This window comes from Strix uralensis, chromosome 19 (genome assembly GCF_047716275.1).
Source record: "Strix uralensis isolate ZFMK-TIS-50842 chromosome 19, bStrUra1, whole genome shotgun sequence".
NCBI lineage: Eukaryota > Metazoa > Chordata > Aves > Strigiformes > Strigidae > Strix > Strix uralensis.
This window is the reverse complement of record NC_133990.1, coordinates 11,253,115-11,276,049: the sequence shown is the minus strand read 5'-3', so window position 1 is coordinate 11,276,049 and position 22,935 is coordinate 11,253,115. Positions and strand designations below refer to the sequence as shown.

General features: G+C 37.5%; 1 long non-coding RNA gene across 1 annotated transcript in view; it reads right to left on the bottom strand.

Annotated features, from left to right (window-relative positions):
- LOC141952094 (uncharacterized) overlaps positions 1-22,935 on the bottom strand; it is a 102,324-nt gene that overhangs the window by 35,813 nt on the left and 43,576 nt on the right. Inside the window, exon 2 of the long non-coding RNA XR_012631547.1 lies at positions 20,479-20,635. This is a non-coding gene — a long non-coding RNA (uncharacterized LOC141952094). The remainder of the gene's footprint in view (positions 1-20,478; positions 20,636-22,935) is intronic.

The following is a 22,935-nucleotide window of genomic DNA, read 5'->3' as shown; positions in this document are numbered from 1 at the left end:
CCAAAAAGCACATGCAGGAAACTCACAGGCTATGGAAAAAAATTCCAAGCTCCTTAGGCAAGTTTTGCAACTAGTGGGTAACAGTATTTCCTCTTTCTCCACTCTACTCATTCTTCTACATGTATCAAAGCCATATTAAGAAAATGGGAGTGATGGGACTCCCATAAGCTCAGAAAAGGCAAATGTAATATGATCCATTTCAGAAGCAGATAGGAAAACTGTAAAGCCACCCTACAGAGCATCAGAGAAATATCATCCGGAGTACTGTGTTCCATCTTACGTGCCACTGCTCCATAAAGATCAAACCAGACTGGGACCACTTCACAAATGGATCATTAGTAGCTTATTTCTGCATAAAACATGTAAGAGAGGGAGTCACACTTTAAAACTTCACATCAATGAGAAAGAATTCAACTTGTAAGGTAGATTACCAAAACTTATGTGGTGGACATCAGTAACGCTGGAATCAGCAGTTATTCTGAAAACTGAACTTTCTAAAGGAAAGCAATGCAGTATATTTTAACGCAGCTTCACAGCTTTTGGCAGTTACATCTACAGCTAAAATGTCTGTACATTATTTTATCAATTATTAACATGGAAAATCAACGATCTTTTCTGAGTGTGATTTCGGAGCTTTTATTTCAAATGGCCTGACTGATATCTTGCCATTTTGTTGCCTCAGGGCTCATAAAAACTCTCAACTTTTTCATCATCTACTTCTCAGTGACTATAAATCTCTATTTCTGTATATACTAAACCCAAGGTATACTACTCAAATTTAAGAATGTTTTAGGGAATATTTAGGGACAGTTTTTATTGATGCAAGTCTGACTTTAGTTTCATCAACTTCATCGTAGAATTCCCTGTTTACCTCTTGGGGAATTAGATTACAATTTTGAAGCAATGTTTTATTCAGAAGACAATACCTGCAAAATAAGGCTTTATTTCACATGGGTAGTGTAGACATAGATAGTCTGCTTTCTTTTTTGTGTCATGCTTTAAAATGCAATGGAAAGATATTACAAGTGAATGTGAGGAATTGTACCTAGTCATAACCCCATGTTGGAGCAACATGGGAACCTTCAGACAAAAATGGCTTCAGTATTAACTAGGAACTCCATGGGATCTTAAGACAACATGGATCTCCTCATTCACTTAGTAAATCTAGTCCGAACAAAAAATGAAAAAAGAAATTGCTTTACAATGGTTACAATCTACATACTACTTGGAAAATACCCTATCTGATTTCAGTGTTCTTAGCAAATGTAAGATAAGCATCTTGCCTAGTTGCATTGTGATGTAAAGGCAAGACCAGGAATAGAAGCCTTTATTTAAACATCTCGTCGTGAAAAAGAATTTTCCTGGAAGCACTGGACCTCAGGAATATATTATTATAAAGGTAGTTCTGAATTACTTGACTCGATGCTTTTTTTTTTAAGTTTCTAAGTATATCAGTTCCACGTATGGTACCAATATTGAAAATGACAAACTATTTTTCATACAACTACATAGAAGCCTTGATTACATGGCAAGGGGAGAGTTTTGTTTCATTTTTCCCCAGTACATGTGTCACTACTACTTCAGATGCTCACAGCTTTGCACTCTGCATATCAGAAGGTGTTTTTATCATTCAGTGATTACCTTATTTTTATTGCATCCTCATTCATAGCTGTCTTCTCACTGATTCTTGCTCTTGGAATAATTTCCTCCACACTCTGTATTTAATCACCCTCAATTTAACACTTCATTGACCTTTATGCAAAGTCAGAAGCATATTACTCTTGAAAAAGAGAGAACGGCCATACTAATTTACTGCACCTTTCTCTAAAATACATTTGATCAGATCTCCAACATATTGGAACAGTTATAGTTTAATGGAGTAATGCTGATTTACATCACATGAGTAACAGTTCTATTCCTGTGTTGTGAATAGATTTTTTTTTGCAAAGATAACATCTTGGAAAAATTCCTACAAAAGCAGAAATAAAAATAATACTTCATCTCTTTTTCTTGTTTTTAGCCAATTCACTGAATTTGTCAGAGAATCTACAACTGTTTTTTGCACGTGCCAACCATTTTCACATCTTACCTTTGAGGTCTGCACCAAGTGTTATAGGAAAGCATATTACTATGCAAATATTTTTTTAATTCCACACTACCCAGTATTGTATTAGCTTGTTAGCATATATAAAACATCATGATCCTTCTATCTCAGGAGAAGATATTAATCTCTTTGGTGAAAGAGGCCTTATATCCAAGGTAATTTTGCAGTCACCTCATATTATTTCTCTGGATGTTGGAAGATTAGGGGAGATACTGCTGGAGAATCACCATTCAGCACAGACACACACACTTCAACATAAATTCACTAATTTTCTTAGGGAGACAAAAGAGAGGGGCAAGAAGGATGATCTCTTCAGAACTATGCATCTTGGGAATGAGTCTTATGAGTGCAACTCACAGGAGTCCAAGATTTTAAAATCCCTGCTGTAAACTCAAAAACAGATCAGTAAGATCCCTGGGGCATTTCACAAGATATTTTGCAAGCTTTCTCTGGAAGAAACACATCAGCACAAAATGCCTGTCCTGACAAGGTAATGATTTAACATGATTTAACCTTTACCTTTAAATATCTGAATGAAATACACAGGTATTTAATTGGCATAATAGCAAATTATATATTTGTTATTAGCGCACTTACTAAAGGTCAACTAATATTTTAAGCACTTTGTAAATACAGTGTGTGTATTCTAATTATCCTGAAGGACTTATAATTATTTCGTTAAATGTCAATTAAATGCAAAAACATTTCTTACCAGCCTGACACTATGTTACCAGGTGTACAACTTTATGTTTTATTGTTCATGTAATTTTCAGACAATTACTTGGCAATTAGATTGACCTCTCATCTAAAACTGCAATACACCATGTTCAATTATGGTTTAGCTTAAAACCAATAAACAACAATCTATCAAACCTGGCTTCACATATGAGACCTCATGGGAGAGAAAGGACATTTTCCTAGTGCAGAAAGGTTTTGGTAGCGGCTTGAACCAGGTAATTTAAAGACAATTCTACTTATTCTCACAAGCCATTAGATAGCCCTCGCTTAGCTTGCCACATACACCTTGAGTGTTCCTTTTGTAGCAGTCTCCTTTGACGTACACTGTAACCCCAAAGCTGGATAAGCTCATTGTCACCAAACAAGCTGAACTGTCAAAGCTGGAATCCTAAATGTCAGCCACAGACTAGCATAAGAACGGGCTGATGGGTAAAGACATCATGGCACGTTTACACCTTCAGTTGATGTTTTCTGGGAGTCTCCTACAGACTTTTCTAACTCCTCCTTACACCAATGCACTTCTGGCATTTTACTTACCATGCAGTTCGGAAGGAGCAGTGTAGAGTCCCTTTTGCAAGCTCTGCAGTCATTGGAGAAACCTTCTGAGGTAGAAGGATTTTTTCCAGGGACAATTACCATCAAAACATCAACTCAGAGAAATCTAGACCATAGCCATTCAGAATTTTGGGCCTGCAAAACACCAAATGCCCTAGACTTTCATTAAGTTCACGTCAGCTTAGGCTCTAGATTTTTATTCACGTTCCCACAGTGCTTTTCATCACACTTTTTCAAACACAATGACATTGTGATTAACAGCTTGCATGGTGCAGAAATAGTTTTTATCATTTACCACAATCAAATTTTCATTTTAAAATGTGAGATGTAGTATTGGTTCAGCGTTCACATTCAGTATCTCTAACACAAGCCTGGATTTCAGAGGATAAGTGCATCAATAAAGTCTGGAAGCCCTGTTTTCCTCCAAGGCATATGAAAAGATGTCAATAGAACATAAAGTAACATATACCACCTGTATCTGAACAGTCAAGCTGGGCAGCTGAGCAGCATCAGCATTGCTTTCTGCCTCTACATTGATGTCCACACCTTCAAGGCCTTGACCAACTTAAACTACAGACACTTGTAGATCAGTAAAAGTCTAAACCTAGCAGGGAAAGGAACTATTGAGCCAATGATACTCTTTATTGATTAGTTGCTAATTGTCAGGTCCTTGAGACCTGACTGTAAACTTACCCAGTTAAAGGTCAAGCACAATTTCCTTCCAAATAGCATTAGCAATAAAAACAGTAACAAAATTGGGGCAGTTTGCAGTATATCGTTTCATTATAACTCCCTTGGGATCAGAAATGTCAATGGCAAAAGGGAAGCGTAGGCATGCTAATGAGAGCTTTAGCTTTGTTTAGCGTGCCAAGCGGATATTTTGTTATAACATTCTGGTTCTGCGTTCAGCTTTTCTCCAAGAGGCTGTGCTCATCAGTGTCACTTGACAGGTATCAGTCTCACAATTTACATTGGAAACAACTGCCCTTCTGATCTAAATTGCCCCTGAGCCGGGCTTCAATTTTGAAATTTTATTCATCTTGCACAAGATGATACAACTCAGCCTGTCTTCTTACCTGGGGGAGGTGGGCTGCTCTTCAGAAGGACCTTGGATGCTGTTTGATTTTTTTTTTTTACATGCCTTTTTTTTTCGTATCTGCTCTGTCCCATATAATGTTATAAATGATTAAAAAAAACCTTAATATTTTTTAAAGTCTTCGAAGATTAGGAATTCTATAGATATCCTCAGATCTCCTCATTGACTCTTCTTTTCTTTGACTTAGCAAGATCACACTTTTATTTCTTCTCACTTTCAAATTTCCCCTCATAGCTGTATTTCTGCTCCTGTTTCTGTTCGCATTGCACACACTCCTGCTCTGCCTTATTCCCTCCTGCTAGCCCCAACCCTTTGCATCTCAAGTGCTTTTCAGAAGGGCCTTTAAGTGATGTCTTTTGAAGTCAGTCTCAGAGACCAGTTTGGGGAGGTACTTAGCATTTCTTTGCATACCTTCTTTTGAGACTGAAGGAGCAAAAGATTCTGGACATCTCCTACAAGAAGGTCCTCAGAGACTGTTTCAGCAGGCACTGGTTAAATGGGAACACTCCTGGGTTAACTGGGGCACAGCTCTAGGTTCATAGGTTCAACCTCCGAAAATGTGTCTCATCCTAAAGTTGGCACACTGTTGCCAAACTGAGTATTCAAAACATTGTAAGTCAGGTTTCTATCTAAAAGATATTTTTTTTTTTTTTTGGTAACACTGAAAATGCATTATTTTAGTTTCTGAGCAGTACCATGAATTTACAATCTTATACTCCAGATTACAGCTTTCATGGTTAGGGAAACAAACATATTTAAATGGAAGAAAGATAATTAGAGATACAGCTAGAAAAATAGAAAGTCATGGCTTTCATGTAATTACTTGACCTAGAGAGCAAAATCTGGCAACATTATTCATGATTTCCTTTTCCTCTCTCTTTCGCCTGCTACTTTCCTCCTCTCACCAAATAAATCACCTCCTATGGGCATTGGCCTTTGTGGACATGTGCTTCTGCTGCCTTCAAGAAGATGAAGTTCCAGCATGTTGGTATCTTCACAGTGAAACATTCAGTTGAACTGTGCAGTAAATTTGGAGTGGAAGTTAGTGCTACAGAGTTAGAGCCTCAGTTTGGAATAGCTTCTCTCCTCCTCTGTACCCTGAAATAATTCTGCAAAATAACATATGCCCTCAGACCCCCAACCCCTCCTCTCATGCCCCTAAATCAAAGCATTGCACACTTATTCTCATTTCCTCTATGCTATAAACAACCCCCTTAGCTTTGCTCATCCTGGATAGAATAATGGATGTGTTCTGTTCCCTAGGTAATGACTGAAATCCTGTTTTCATGGAAATCTGGACATTCAGAAGTCCACCCCCTCCTGCCCAAAACAGAACAAAAACCCACAAACCTCTTCATAATCACACAGAAAAGTGATAGCTCAAAAAACATTTTAGATATTTCCAATAGATGTTGACATGAAATGTGTTTATTTTTTAAACTTAACAGTTTGTGAAACAGACCTACTCATCGCACCACCCTGGCAGTCTGCATCTAATAACTTGATACCAGTTGATTAAGTTAGCGGAAAGAATTGCTATTACATTTTAGCAGGCAGGGTTAAAACGATGTGCATGTTATTTTCCGCACCAGGCTTATATCCAAGTTATCAAAGTGTTGCAGCAAGCTAAATTAACGCTTACTGCAATGGCTGATGGATCTACGTCATGCCTACGTGCATGTTCTTCACTCCATTTAAATGTTAATACTAATTTCTTTTTACTTTTGTATTTCCACAGTGGCAGACTTCAATCTCAATATTATTTCGGCTAAAATCGGTGACTAGGACTTTGTTTTTATCACTGATAAATTGTTAACAAAGATTGATGCCTGCTCATCCACTCATAAATGCTTCTCTGCTATGATTGGTTTCTGACCAAAATTGAGACTGAAAGAGTAATCTCCCTTTCTTTCAAGCACCGTGTTGGCTAGTCACAGACAATACAGCCAACAAACCATCAAAAAGCATGTATTTTCTGCACTTGCTCTCAGATTCCTGAGATTTCAGCACAGGAAAAGAACCGTAATAGTTACAGTAATTGCCATTGCACTGCATCTAGCAAACTATGCATTGCAGTTCATCAGAACTGAAATGGTAAAACCACATTTGGGAATTGGAGTGCAAGTGAAGAAAATGCATGAAGATCGGGTGAAAAAGCCACCTGTTAGCTTGCTCTGAAGGTCTGACAAAAGCTGAAGCACACTTTGCCTCAGCCCCAACGGTTTAAACAGTGGCAAGGCACTGGAGTGTGAAAAGCAATGGAAGGTACCACACGCTCTCAAAATAATTGACTTATTTTTCTGCTATTGGTGCTTCCAAGTGCAAAACTTTTCAGAAAGTTTTGGAACTGACTCAGAAATTATGCTGGTGAGCATGTATACGTGAGTTACGTTGCTTGATTTGCTCATGAGCTGTTTTAATTTTAGAGGGTCTATTATATGTCTGAAAGTATTTGCAGTTTGTATTGAGGCTAATTGACCTTGCACTGCAGTTATTGAACATTGTGAATCATGTTGGTTTTGTTTACTTTGAATTATATATATATTTTGTAAGTATTTGAGACTGTATACAGAATCACATATTAGATGTTATTTTTAAAAGCTCCCTTGCTTCTACTAACCTCTACCCGCATTTTCAAGGAAGAAAATGAAAACAAACTCCAGCCATCTACCCCCTTATACTATCATTCAGTGGTGTTCCCTTACCTGCCAAAACTATTCCTTCATTTATTCCCACTCCAATAAGAAGAAATAAGCTACATATATAGCCAAAGCCTCGGAGACTTGTTTCATTCCAGCCGAAACTGCACCAACACAATGGAAAGACGTGGTGCTTTTGACACCAGGGGGAATTCACAGAGACAACGAGGTGATCTTACAGTCTCAACCAGCACGTTGTGCTTCTGCCTGTCATCTTAATCAGGTTGTACCTGGCTGTGCACCACTGAAGCCTTAGGTAGTACTCTCATTCACTAGATACAAAATTCAGCCAAATACTTAATAATTTGTGAGAGTTTGATCTAGTGGGAAGTCTCAGACATTTCAAATAAAATTGTTCTTCTGTGCTTAAATGCAAGTCCATTCTTACTGCCTGTATGGGACAGGGATGCTTTCATGAACCTGGGCTTTGCTTAAAACTCACAGCAGTAAGTGACATTGACAGTGATGGGGCTCACAAGGAGCAGGTACAACATGACGGGAATGCTTCTGTTAAGCAGTTAGACAGCATTTAATTGTTAGAGACAGAGATAAATACAGAAGAGTAGGGACGCTCTTTACCTGGAAGAGAGTGTATTTTCCAGTGCTAATCGCTAAAGTGTAATCCCTCAGTAATAAAGAGTTTACAACTGCCACATCAAAAAAATGATTTGTTGTGGAAATTTTAATACTGTAATTCTGAGAGGTCAAATTGGAAAACATGCACAGAATGAAAAGTTTAAAAATGCAACCAAAGAGTTTTAAAAACCCCAAGCAACCAACCAAACTTCCTCAACGCTGAAGTATTTATAGCGGAAAAGAGAAATGCACTTTATTGACCCCAACCTCCTGTCCAAGGTCAGGGAAGAAGAAAAAAAACATAAACAGAAAACTGTAAAATAGCCTGAAACTCTCTGGTTACATCGCAGACTTACCTTCACAGAACGAATTGGATTTCTACAACTAATGCAGGCCTCGTAGAAGAGTTGTTGCTCCTTTTACTACTCGAATATAGGTTACAACCCCTACAGCCCACATCTATTTTATCAACTGCCTGCAAACTATCAAAAAGCAACTTGTTCATACAATGCTATTATTAGCAACCACCTATCAAAAGGTCGCTGAAGACTCACCTATTCCACAATTTAACTTCATTCTACTTCCCTCATGAAAGTTGTTCTTAATTATAAAAAGATAGGGTTGCTATCTTCCTAAAACCATCCTGGCATCTACCATAGAGATAAACCCCTTCTTGTTTAATGCAAAGCCATTCAACTAGAATAAATACTTTTTTTTTTGTTTTTTTTTAACTAGAGAGTGGACAAAAAAGAAAAAGAAAGCTGATCTGAAGATGAAAGAACAACCAGCAGCCAACAGTACTCAGTTTTCCCATAGCTCTGCTGCTGAAGACCACTTTAAAGCTTTGAACAAGCCATTTAAGTTTGGTACCTTCATCTGTAGAACCTGTTTATATTCAAGACGTGATCAGCAGAAACCTCTTGGTGCATACCCCAGAATGCCAGACCCTCAGACGCCCATTCCAAACACGGTGCTACAACATCAGGTAAAGATTCTATCCTATTGCATCATCTTGCAACACTTTTACTTAACTGAGTCATTTTCCATCACAGCAGGCCAATTTTCTAGCATCTATTGGCTGTCACCACAATCAAGTAATTTCTCAAGAATTTTCAGGCCTCTAAACATGCAGTTCTCTACAACTCTCTGCATATTGCTTTGCCTTTGGATTATACCTTCTCTTTAGACAGCAGTGAGAAAGGTGGGGAAGCTGACGACTAAATTCTAAAAATCACATCATTCAAATTCTTGCACTACACTGTTCTGGTGGAACATTTATTAAGCAGATAGGACCTACACTTTAGACTTTTATTTGCTGGAAATCATCAGGTTTATTGTAATTTAATTTCTTTTTTTGCCATGATTTTTTTTTTGGTTACTTTTTTAATTAATGATTCCATTATAAGCTAGTCACAAGTAAATATTTTAAAACTGATTTCATTTTAAATGTTGCACTTAATGACCTCTATTAATTAATCTCTCTTTTTCCTTGATGCACATCTGTTTTAATGCCCTTAATGAGAAGCAGTAAATAACATCATTAATTTTCTCCTTATTTAAATTTATTAGCTTTAGTTATTTTGTAGCAGTCAAGTGTATGGTCAGGAAGTGTTATCTTTATCACAACCAACCAAACATATTAGAGTGAAAACTCAGATCATGCTGTTTGTTTGGAAAGTGAGAAACTAAAATTATGCACACAAGCCATGAATGAAGCAAAGAGATTCTTCTGCTTTAAGAGGAAAGTTTCCTTTTCCGCAGATTTTTTTTTTCCTCTTAATTTACCTTATTTTGTGGGTTTAAGACTTTTTGTGGTACTTTGCAGAAAAGATTAATTTCAACTTTGGTGTTCAGAGACGAACCTGATATTTTAATTATTGATCTCCCTGAACTGGAACTCTGTCTAAGTTCATGATCTTGGAAAATTTGGTTCCAAACCCAAATCATAGGCCTGTATGGAATTTAACATGAATCACTGCATTGCTGTTTCATAATATAATTTTCTGGAGGGATGCATTCAAAATAAGTCAGTAAATAAAATAAATAGAAGTCCAAACCAGTACTACACAAGGAAATGAATCAGCAAGTTAAAACCCCATCAGCAATGGCTTATCTCCTTTCTTCGTTTCTCTGCTGCAGAGTTTATGGGATTTAAACTACCTGCTTAGACAGCTATTCTCAGACATTTCATATGACTTTCTGAATTTCTCAGTCCAACTGCAGATCTATAAGCTACATTTCCCTTGTGTCTAAATGCCTTCCTTGTTGATGACTGCAACCTTGAAACAGAATCAGTAAGATCTCTACCTGAATAAGCGAGAGAACTTCTCTTGTAAATCTTTCAAACTAGCTGATGGTAGAGTGTACCATTAAATCTTGCTTCACATATATTTCAGTTGGCACGCAATACATTTTTTTTAAAGGAAAGAACAGGTACTTGTGTAATTCTTAATGACTGATGAATCTACTATTGCATGGGAAAAACAATGTCACTTTAGAAAATAACTGAGCACTTCTGCAGCAATATCTGTTTGTTCTTTGCATTGTCTTCTTGATTTATATTGTTATTTTCCTCTGGTCTGGCTTTTTTTTGGGGGGGTGTGTGGGGCGTGTGTGTGAAAAAACATTTTCCTGATCCAAATACGTGTTGCAGTTTGTCAGTAAGAGACATCTAGAAATTCAAGCCCACAGACCATGGGCACTCTATGCCATTTTCTCTTATGCAAGCAACATAAATTATTTAACCTCTAATAACATTAAGATTTCATGATGCTTGTGTAAGATGAAAAAGTGAAGACTTCGATACTAAATGCTTTATTACTATCTGTAATCTTGTAAGGATGACTGATTTATTTAATGTGCAAATCTAGAGCGTGTGGAAATACAGAGACAATATATTTAGGCTATATTCTGTCAAGTACTGAGCAGTGGTCTCAGTCTTGATAAAGCCTTATCTTTAAGCATGTGAGTAGTTGTACTGATTTTAATGGGATTTTTAACATGCTTTTAAATGCCTTGACAAATAAGGATCTCAATTCTCTCTACCTTGCAAAACCAAGCTAAATAGCAGGTTTATTAATACTTAATACCTGCCTCCTAGATACACATCACAATGACAAGTGTGGATTACAGCAAAGCTATTAAGAAACAAGCCTAAATCTCAGAGCTTCAGTCAGGAGATAAAGAGCAGGGTTGCAATGGGTGATATTCCCTACAGTAACTACTTTCTCCAGCCGTTACCACTCCTGACTCAAAAGGATGAGGCTGCCAGTCACAAGGTGCCATTAACTTGGGAAGAAAGGTGAAGTGCTCTGGTTAGCATGTCTTAGCCAAACAGCAAGGAAGTTTTTTCTGGAGAGTAAACAATGTAGTAGACACAGGGCTTTAAAGGATGCTAAACCTCAGGAAGGAAAAATTCACACATCCTACTGAGATCTCATTCGGAGAACAGTTTAAACTTATGACCCAAAACACTGCTAGGTTAAAAGCGGTTTTTTACCCAATACTGAGAATATCTGAGATTTTAAAAAGACAGAAAGAATTTACTTTTTGCAAGGTCTCAAAACTTTGATATGGATATAATATGAGCACAAGATCTGCCTTTGGAGACCACAGGAAATTTCCTTTTGGGTCAGTGCTCTAGTGAACCAAACTAAATTACTAAAACTATGACCATCAAGACAAAAATGATACCACTGTTTTAACACTCACCACTAGGATACAAAAATAACTCTCCTGGAGAAGGGAGTACCGTGAAAAACAGAACCTGGGAGCGATGCCACAGTAACTGCTGCAGTTCCAACAGAGGACACAGAAGACTCAGAACGAGCATTGCATGTCGAAGGCAGCATTCAAAATGCTAACTTTCCGTGTACTAATAACTCCTCCAGTACTGCCAGAGACATAATGCCATTCCTGTCACCATCTGTGACAGAAACCATTACTAAAGTCAGATATTTTTGGAACATCAGCTTTAAAGATGGTAAAATTCCTGTCTCAGGGAGGTGAAACAGATCTTATAGAAAGCAGCAGCACAAACATTACATGACTTCTTATAAGAGATTAGGTTAACTTGCTATGGACAGATTTTATTTTGACAGTCTAAAATTACAAAGGAGAAAAATCAGCTGTTTAAGTGACTTTATAATCAAATTTAGAGTATTTATATCTTCACAGTCACTTTTTTCCTGTTTTGGAATGGAAGAAAATGAATTAATCTTTCAGATAACTATAGACTTATTGCAAGAATCATAGCACTACCCTTTAGATCAAGACAAGCTAACAGAAAGAGACCTTTGCTGGATAGCTAGAATTAAAAATTGATCTCACTTCTCAAGAGGATTCAAGTTCAGTTCTCTGGGACCCTATCTATAGCTTTGCAGCCTGGGAATCCTGAATTTGCAAAATTATTTTTATGTCACTAAAATCAATCAGGTCCTACATTTTAGAAAAGATGGGATGTTAGTACTTTAAAATCAGAAAGCTCACCAAGATCTCAAAAGTATGGAGCAGGTACTGTGTCAGCAACGTTCAACCATACTGAATGTAGCCAAAAAAAAAAAAAAAGAAGAAAAATCAATGATCAGATCTGGATGGGGAATTAGCACTGCCAGATTTATGTCTAAAGCTTCCCATGAGTTTAATTGTAAGTAAAGAATGAACATCCTTGCATGGATGCCTATAAGCTTAATACCAACAAGGGATCCTGAGAGGTAGGCTTTGAAAACACCTGTGGATGACTTTGTTTGCCAGACTAATTACAAACTCTGTGTTGATAAAATACAAATAAAAACACTGACCCAAGAGCAGATAAAGACTCTGACTTGTTAGACAAAGCATTTTTAGAACCACTTAAGAAGAATAGTGTATAGAACCCCCTCACAAACAGGTATTTTTATATTTTTGGCAATTCAAAATGCAGTAGCAAAAGTCTATAAGGTGACTTAGAAATTAATGCACCTTAGAAGTGAATTTTCAACTCCAACATACTGCAGAAATTATCATGCATGTCTATGAGATAAGTGCCACAATTTCATTTTATTATGCCGGTTTTATATCTGCCATTTAACAGTCTTTACAAGGATTCCAAGAAAACCTTTACTCCTTCATTTTTTAAAATTTACATTAATCCCCCAATTATTCCCTGAAATTCTCATTTCAAGTAGGCACTACAGTGTGATGATACTGGACACAGGCTATTTAAAATGAAGGACAACTGTGTTTTACCAGAAAAAGAAAAAACTTTGAAAGCACACATTGTGCAAATTTTAACTGTGGATCTAGATTATTTACTTTTAAAAAATATATATACACACCTACTGCTTTTATTATGGTAACATTCAAAGGTTTGATAATTAGTAGATTTTTTCCCCTCGTTATCACCTCTGTAAAATAAAGATGACTCCCCCTCTCCCTGTTTTAGGGTAACAATGAACATCCAGAAATGTCTTTCCTCCTTAGTTTACTGGTAAAGATACAAAGACCTGAAAAAATAAGCAACTTCTGAAAGTTACTTGGAAAGTCTGCAGTGGAGCTAGAAATGAATGCCAGATTGCCATATGCCTTTACACTGCTCTAATTAGGTTAGCCTTTTTATCTGTGTTACAGGGTATGCTATTATTTTTTAATCAGTTCTTCATGCCACTGAAACCCCTTCCTTTGAGGCTTAAAACTACATAATATGACAGCCTCAGTCATCAGAAAGCCTAATTCTCCGTGCTTGTAATACTGTAATACTAATTTTTCTAGTTGCAATCTTATTTCATTAATTCACAGTTTTATGCAAACTCTCAAATACCCCAAGAAGTATTAGGAGAAATAAAGTTTGTCAGGCTCACATGCTTTCTTCAAACTTCTGGTTTGGGACCTACTTTAGCAACTACAACATAACCTACTTTATCACACAGATTATAGCAAGTAGATTTAAAAATTAAGAAGTTCTAAACTAACGCTTGCATTTTTGTGACAGTTCAAAGGGCAAAAAGAAGTGAAAGATTGAGTAAAAGGAGGAGGACCCTTTTCAAAATTCTGAGAACACAGACTGAGCATAAGAGCCAGAAATGTGCCCTTGTGGGAAAGATGACCAACAGCGTCCTCAAAGGCATTAGGAAGAGCACTGCCAGCAGGTTGAGGGAGGTGATTATTCCCCTCTAACTCAGCACTGGGGAGAACACATCTGGAGTGCTGTGTTCAGAGTTGGACTCCCCAGGACAAGAAAGACATGGACGGACTAGAGTGAGTCCAGCAAAAAACCATGAAGATGGTTGAGGGCATGGAGCATTTGATGTGCGAGGAGAGGCTGAGAGATGTTTAACTTCGGAAAAGAGAAGGCTCAGTGGGATCTTATGAATATGTATAAACACTGATGGGAGACAGTAAAGAAGATGAAGCCAGACTCTTCTCAGTGATATCTCATCAATGAACAGGAGATAAAGGGCACAAATCACTATACAGAGAATTCTGCTTAAACATAACAAATAACTTTTTTACAGTAAGAGTGGTCAAGCACTACAACAGGATGCCAAGGAAGGGTTTGAAGTCTCCATTCTTGGAAATACGCAATACCCAACTCGACATGGTCCTGAGCAACCTACTGTAGCTGACCCTGCCTCAAGCAGGGAGTTGAGCTATTTGATCTCCAGAGCTACCTTCCAACCCCACCAATTCTATGGAGAAATATTTAGTAAAATTCTAAGATCTATGAGTTATGAAGGATGTCAGGGAAGGAAATAATATGTCCTTCAATTCAGGTGGGACCCTTAATCCAAATTAGTCCCAAGGTGTTTTATAAACAACACAAAATATGAAACACTTCATAAGATATTGAAATACAGCCAATTCTGGGGTGAAATGTAGAACAGTTTAATAGTTCCCAGCAAACAAAAAAACCAACAAACCAACAGGAGCCAAAGAATGCCATATGCAACTGAAACTACTGGGGGAATTAGGTAGGAAGAATGTAATTATCCATGCTGGACTCTAGCCAGAGCTAAAAGTAATCAGAAAGTCAGTGAAAGACCAGAACAAACTCAACTCATTACTCTTGCATTACCTGGATCCACTTTTAAAAGGAAAACTCTTTCCCGAGTCTACTGGACTGACACTTGTGCGCACAAGTAGATGTGTTCAAAAAGAACATTTCAACATGAGCTAAAAATGTCATCCCTGTGCAGAGTGCCAGCCTGGATCTTACCTCTCAATCAAGACTCATTAAGACACACTGGGATTTAATTCTCTCTCTCCTGAGGTCTGCAGAATTTTGGCTTCAGTGGAACTAAGTCTTCTGAGATTTCATAGTGAAATGAGATGAATGACATGTAAAACAAAGTTGCATCAAGTAAGCCAATTAACAGATATTATTTACAACTTTCTACCAAACACCAGGATTTTGCACACAATGAACACGTTTGAACCAGAACAAAACCTGATCCTAAGAAGATAAAATGTAATTTAGCTCAGTAGGTACAAAATGTAAATGTGTTGGGCAAATTTTGTGAGGGAGAAGGCAACCAAACTTAAGTGTGATTGTGCTTGCTCTCCAAAGTAAGGAACAATTTGGAAACCAGCTCCAAAATCAAAAAGAAGAGAATGGTGAGTAGGTCACTGGAAAGGTAAGAGCAAAACAGACGTGTGAAAACGTGAGCAGAGGCCGGAAATCTAAACAAGGAGTTTTAATGTGAATGACAAGAAAAGGTGGTGGGGAGGAAGTGAGTGGCAGCTGCACCTAACCTTTGGAAATTCTGCTTTGGATGTCAGTATTGTTCCAGAGCTTCATGTCCTCAAGGAAATACACATGCAGTATCCAAAGAATGTTTTTCTTCAACTTAATTTTTTTCCCCCTTTCTCAAATATGACAAGTCACATTATGTAATACAAAAAGCATTCATTACAGAAGATCACAACTCTTCAAGGCCAAAACCACTTTCAGATAGGGCTGATCCCATCATCAGGCTTCTAGTAATGAATAGCGTATTATTTCAGCAGTGGAGCCTTGTATCTGACAAACAGCTAGCATTGTGCTACAAGGAGAGATAATAAATGGGAAATAGAAAGGTTTGGGTAAGAGAAGGTGAGAAACAATACAGACAGTGATTTGTTTCTTAAGTAAATAAATTAATGTATTAGTTCTAAAGTAGCATTAGGAAGGTAGAAAACTTTTGGGACTAGATTTTTTTTTTTTTATACTACTTCTTTCACTTCATATTAGTGAAGAGTTTTTTAATAAATACAAACATAAATCTCTGATGGCAAAAGCCGGGAGGAGCACACACCTCCTTGTCTCCCACAATGAAAGCTTTAACAAATAGCAGTGCTTTAGGGATTCTGCACAGAAGTCCTGAGACTGGGGTTTTGAAGAATGAAAATTAAACTGCACAGCCTTCTAGCACCTGCAGAGAACATTCCACTCATTTGTAAAAGACCAAAAGGGACAAAGAGCAGAATCTGGTCCATCTTCTGGCCTGACACAAGCCACTTAAAACTATGTGTGCACCCCTTCATAAAGCCAACTGCTGAAGTAGAATATGGGCCTGATGGTCCTTAAGTAGTTATAATAGCTCCTTTACTACAGAGAAGTTTTACCAGTGAGACATTCCTATATTTTAAGTGAGAATTACATGCCCTTCTTAAATAGCTACATGAAAAAAGAAATTACCGTTTGGATGAACTATGCCAATGATTAATTACCCTCACTGTTAAAAAGCTGGCCTTTTATTTCCAACTTAAATGCTTTTAACTCCCATTTCAGATACTGGATCTTGTTATGCCATTGCTGGCTAAATTAAAGAGTCTTTGAGCAGAATAAACATCATTAACCAGCTCTTCCTAGGAGCCTAGGGGTATGTGTACAGTTTTCAGTGCAGTATGCACAGGCACATCTGCACAGACTTCAAATGAACCAGTTCAGGAAATAGCAGCAACTGTGACAAGGAGCTGAGCAGGAGCTGAACAAGCTCTCCAGGAATTCAGAACGTAGGCAGGAGTTGGCCGCCGCGCTGAGTCTGTGCTGATACGCTTTCACTCTTACTCTCAGCCAGATTAAAGTGTATCCGGGCACCGTCCCTGATGATGTAACCACATTTCCAAATTTCAGCACAGTCTTATCCCAAGAGGGCTAACCACCCACATTTCACCAACTTCCAGGTCATTTGAGAGCCAAAGAAACACAGAAAATCACACTGTTTGTAATTAATCAACAGCAAGCCACATTTGCGTCACAGCACAACCTGCATCCATTTGGTAATGTAACATTTCAGTGATGTAGAAATGTGCTGCTTGGGAGTCACGGAATGAAAAAGCCCTGGACAGCGTCTTCAGAGAGGGAATAATTTCTGGTTTTGCGATACTGCTGTATATGAAGCAACTCCTGATGCTGTGTACAAAGGCTCCGTCAGCAAGGGATGCTTGCCTCCTCAACCCCAAACCGATGTGACTGATTTTGGCTAGCAGGTCCGTGCTGTGACATACCGAGAGTCAGACTGCTTCCCTACAGCATCCTGTGTGGTGGGAACGAGACACGACTTTCCTATATGGTTTGGCTTCCCATCGTGACTCAATGAAATGCTGGGGTCCCTGTATTCACAGGGGCTCACATCCATGAACACAGCAGATAGCTGCGTCCTTTGCAAAACCAGCAGCAACCTGTCTTTTCTCTCTTTATTGTACTATGTCCGTTTAGTCGACTAAAACATTGATTTGCCTGTGTGTGCACACGTGTGTGCTCTGCATGCCACACATTCTCTGTCCCAGACAAATCCATATTCTCTGATCACCCCCAAAAGCATGTTCCACAATATTATTAGAGCCATAACTCCTAAATGGGTGTTGCAATCTCAGTGTAGTTAATGGGGTTACCCACAAAGCACAGATAAATTGCGCCTCTGCTGGGTGTTGGCAACTGTCTCATTAAGTACAAACATTCAGCAATTCCAGATTCACATAGAAGAAAAAAAATAAAAAACCAGCAAGCTCTGTCTAGTGTACCAAGAAGAAAGAGAAGACAAAAGGAAAAGAATGTGAAATAATAAAATAAAATCAATCTTTCTTCCTTTTTGTCAATTCATTTACTGATTCCAGATTCCTGTTAAAAATAACACAGCAATAGGATTGCTAGAAAAAAACATAGGTGGATTAAATAAAATTAGATTATAAAAGATTCAGGTAACAAAGCTGGTCAGAGAAACTAGACAGAGAAAGCAATAGGTAGATGACAGTCAGATACCAAATCTACTCTCTGGGGATCCACTGAGTTCCTCTTATTAGAATTTGAATTTACCTTGGGGATTTCTCAGAAGCTGCTATATCTGACAAAATTGTGCTGTACTTGTTAGCATTGGTGGACCCCCAAAATCCAGATGCACCCACTTTAATGGCTACCCTTTGAAAGAATATACTCCAATATAGAAATCATGCAGACAAATACCACAGCTCACTTTCATAACTACAGGCCAGAGGAAGTTCTGTGAGGAAATAAATATCCCTTTATGTTTGATCAGAAAAATACATCAGATTTCTTGCTCCTACTACAGGTCATTAAATTGTCTTTATTACCCTTTCTATCAAAGTTCCTGACTTGCTTATCACGATGAGCTTATTCTCTGGTGAAACACTGCCAGCTTAGTCACGCAATAGCCCTCCTCCCATCCCCAGCATCTGGCTTGTGAAAGTTGCTGTCTGACCAGAGGACCGTAGGGTTCCTTATCTTCTAGAGTAGCCCCTGAGACTACAAGCTGCAATTTGAGCCTTCCCTAGGCTACTCTACGGGTAGAACTGGTGCCTTTTCCACACTGAGAGAATGTAAAGCCATTTAAGTTCTCCTTTCCTGGGTTACATAAAAAGTGTGTTTTGGCCAGCTGCAAGGATTGGATTCAGGCCAACGTGCTTACTGTGTGGGCTGTGTTAAGATTTATGATGTCCCTTAACTAATCATTTTCTAGCTGTTAGGTTCATGAGATTTGTAAATAATGTGGCAGATAAGTACACTGCAATCACTTGGCAACTGAACTGATTTTTAAAACAAAGTTATCTGTGTTTAGAAAAGAGGATGACGTCTGCACATACCTTCATCATAGAAAGCAGCACATACCGTGTGTCCGCAATGAAAAGAAACATCTTTCAATAAAAGAGTGTTTCAGTGGATCGATTCATTTTCCAAACATGCTGTATGAACCACTAGTTAGACAACCCTGTCAACAGGAGGACACCTGCAGCTCAAAAGTCTTCCCTTTTGTTATCCACTTGTTGAAGAATGCTACGTGGAATGCCTACACTCTTGGAAAAGGTTTTCAAAGGTGATACAAAATGATTGATGTTTGCTTTCCTATAAAAGCTATTTGCAATCACTGTGAAGAAATATACTCAGGTCATGTTCTGAACATCATTTCCAAGGGGTAGCTTAATTTCTGTATTTTGGATTTGATTCATGGTCATTCAGGAGAACCTGCTCTGGTGAATCCTGAGACATCTCATCAAATCTTATACCATTTCCACTTATGACTTTATGGTCTTTATAAATACATCATGAACAGCACCATCAGTTTCTGCTGCATCCAAATAAAAACACCACTCTAAAATACATTATCACTAACGTAGTGTATTACCCACCTTGTATCCCAAGTCTATTCTTAAAAATTATTTATGAACAAAAATTGACATGTAATTAACCTAATTTGAGTATTCCATGGTAAATGTTATTACAGAACTCTGCTCTAAATTAAACAAAATTAAATCCAGATAAAAATTTACTATGCTGCAGTCCCCCAATGAGCCTATGGTTTAACAGAAGATATCATGTAAAAACCATTAGTTTAAAACTGAAATCTCATTCTTGCACTATTAATTTCAGTCTTTTAGTTTTATACTTCAGGTTTTTGCACATTATGCTTAATTAACTTTTTATAATGGTGTTTAAATTAGCTGTTCTATATGTGATAAGAATACCTTGACAGATATGTTTCTAATTTGACCTGCAGGATTTAATTTCAGAAAGTTGTACTTAGTCTGATGTCCCTCTGCATCCTTTCTTCCCTGTCCTGGCTTCCTCTGAGCCAAATGTTCTCCTCTCATGCCTTTGATATTCTAGGAAAGCAGACAGCTACAAATCTTCAACTCGAATCACGCCAAATGCATATTTATTTGGATTTTAAGTGGCACTAGAAGAAATTTATTCTATAGAAGCTTAGACGGAAACATACTTTAAAAAAATTGCTATGTTAAACGTATGCCTAGCTTTACCACAAAATCACCCTGCTTTGAACAGAGAATACTCTCAAGCATGCCTTTCTTTTTACCTACACAGCAGTGTAGCTTAGGTGCACTCATGGAGCGCAGCTTTGGTCACGAAGCACATGAATGTAATGAGACAGAGCTCCTATACACACATGGAGTTTGTTCAAGTCACACTAGAGCCACATTTTCCAAGAGAACTCAGTTACCTTTAACTTTTTCAACTAGAAGAATATTTTCAGCAGCAAAAATTATAAACGGGTCCTACCCTGGGTGACCAAATCCCTAGCGTTAACGACACTGTTACCCAAGAGAAACACAAAAATTGTTTGGACAACAGTAAATTAAGAGTCTGAATTTAGTTAGATAAAAGCTCCACAGAAGCTGACCTTGTCTATGTACCCATCATCTCTGTGCAATGAATCACTCAGGTGGACATTGCATCCTTTCATCAGTTGGACCAACAGAACGTGCAATCTATTTCTTACCTGAAGTCCTACTGGAAAGGACGGAAGGAAAGCCTTTTTGCCTGGAAAATTGCAAAGGAGTTTAGATGCAATCTCAGGGTCTGCAAAATGGTCAGGTCCTCCCCCATTTACTGCAAGAAGTTTTGCCACTTGCAATCACGCTCATTTTTGGGAAATCCTAAAATACAATAGGAAAAAAATACAATAGGGTTAAAAAAACCCCCATAAATCACACATTCTGTAATAGAACAGATTTCTGGTCTTAAAATGGAACAAGTACTGAGGTTCAGGCTGGTTTTGGTTATTGTTAAGTGAAGATTACAAAAACCTCACAAAAGCAATTTGAACAGATGCTTGTTTCCCACAATGAGCCCCCCTATGCTAGACCCATAGTTGTCTTAATTAACTTTTTATTTTTGATAGTAATACTACTGAATAGTCTCAGATCTTAAGAATATTATAAAATATCATTATAATGGCTTTTCAAAATTATCTGACTATCAGGACTTAAAATAAAAACATCTATTAGTGAATTATAATACAAATTATTAAGAATGCCAAGTCATCTGTTTTCTGGTTTGAAGCACTACATGATCCTTAACATACCTGTTTTGATAACTGACTAGTTCTTTTACTTTTCACTTTATTATTTCTGTAATCCCAAATGGACACTGTTTCCAGCCTACTACAGCTACTTGTTTTCCCCCATTTCTGTTGAGAAGGCAAGCTGGTTTCAGGTTTGAAAGATTTCTGGTGAGAGGTATGTTCCTCAACATCTACTGAGTCCTAAGCACAAAATTATGTCCCTAGGGTGGCTGCAGTGCAAGTTGGGCAGGTTAGTCCGTAGAGTTATTGACACTGCATCAATCACAACATCCCCTGTGCATTACAGCAGCTATTGAAAAGAGCACAGTCCAAGGTCCCATGAGTCTGTTGGTATTTCCATTAAGGTAATGCGTTATGTGCAGGTATCGTATGAGGCATTAAGTTCACCTAGAAACTAATGGTCCATTTGTATCTTGCTACCCAATCAAAGCAAAAGAATTCAGGGAATGTTTACTATATTGAAGACTTTCCTGACCTCATTTGAAAGACATTGTGAAGGACACTACCATTTACTCTGATCAGAAACACTGCTACCATATGATCAAATAATCATGACACACATTCATTAAGCAAATTTTTTTAATAATTGGATACTATACTAAAAAGACCAGGAAACTTGTAGAAAATGCTAACAGAAAATCACTGTTATTGTCTTTAAGAAATAGTCAAACACTATTCTGAATTGCACTGGTGTAAATTTATCATAGGTCCATTCACTTCAGCAGTCTTATGATTCTGTCAGCTCAAAGTCTAGAGCTTTGCAGAGTCACTGCAAAGCCAAAGTTATTTGCAGTTTCAGATTTATAGTGATGAAACATAGCTGTGCTCAGTCTATCAATCATCATTCTTTTGAGACGCATTAGGTAAACTGAATCACAGCCTCTGTCCTAGACATCACCGCACTTTTAGTGATCTATACCATCTCGTCCCTTCCACAAGAACTTTAAAAATAGATACAAAGAAGAAAAAAATGCAGAAGTTTGTTCTTATTTTTTTTATTCCCCTCTCAAAACTACTAAAATTTTATAAATGATTCAATTTATCCAATTTGTAAAATGAATTATCCCACACAGAAAATTTCTGTTATGAAATTTCTGGCTGAGAAAAAAAATCCTAGAAATCTTCCCCAGACTCAAATAGTTTGGATGAAACACCTGCAACCGTCTGTGTTTATCTCAAGTTTTAAACTTGGAGTTTACTTAGCGTAATAATCAGAGGTGAATTAAAGTTATTGCAACTTAAAGAGACTTCTAGTGCTAAAGCATGTTAGTACATCAGAGGAGAGAGAAAAAAAAGTATCTACCTGTAGCGTTCAAATGAAACAGAGAAAACAGCATACAGGGTAATTTATTTTTTCTGTTTCCAGATTACATATGGGAAGAGAAAATGACATCAATCTATGGACATTCTCAACTAGATGTACAGCATTTAAAGTATGTGTATGAAATATTAGATGGATGAAGTCTTGAATCTGAGAATTCATTAAGTCTTTATTTGGCTTAACTTAGAGAGACTGTTCAATAATTAGTAGATTTTTTGATATTCAGGAGGCAAGGAGAAAGACATTGATGATACAAAAATGACCATAGAGAGCAGACTACAAAATAACCAAGGCAAAAAAAACCCTATGCAGATTTTATGAGGTAATATTTCATTTATAGATTTACATCGCATCGCATTTATGATTCCTAAAACGTTCAAGAGCAAATGGGAGTATCCACAGTGATTTCAAAACGCTCAGATTAATAGTTGTTAAAGTAGAAGAGTTTATTAGTACAAAAGTTATAAAGTGTGCAGACAGTAGAACTGCAAAAATAATGATCAAAAAAGAAAAGCAGTGTAAAAGTCCCAAAGCACACACTGTTGAGAAGC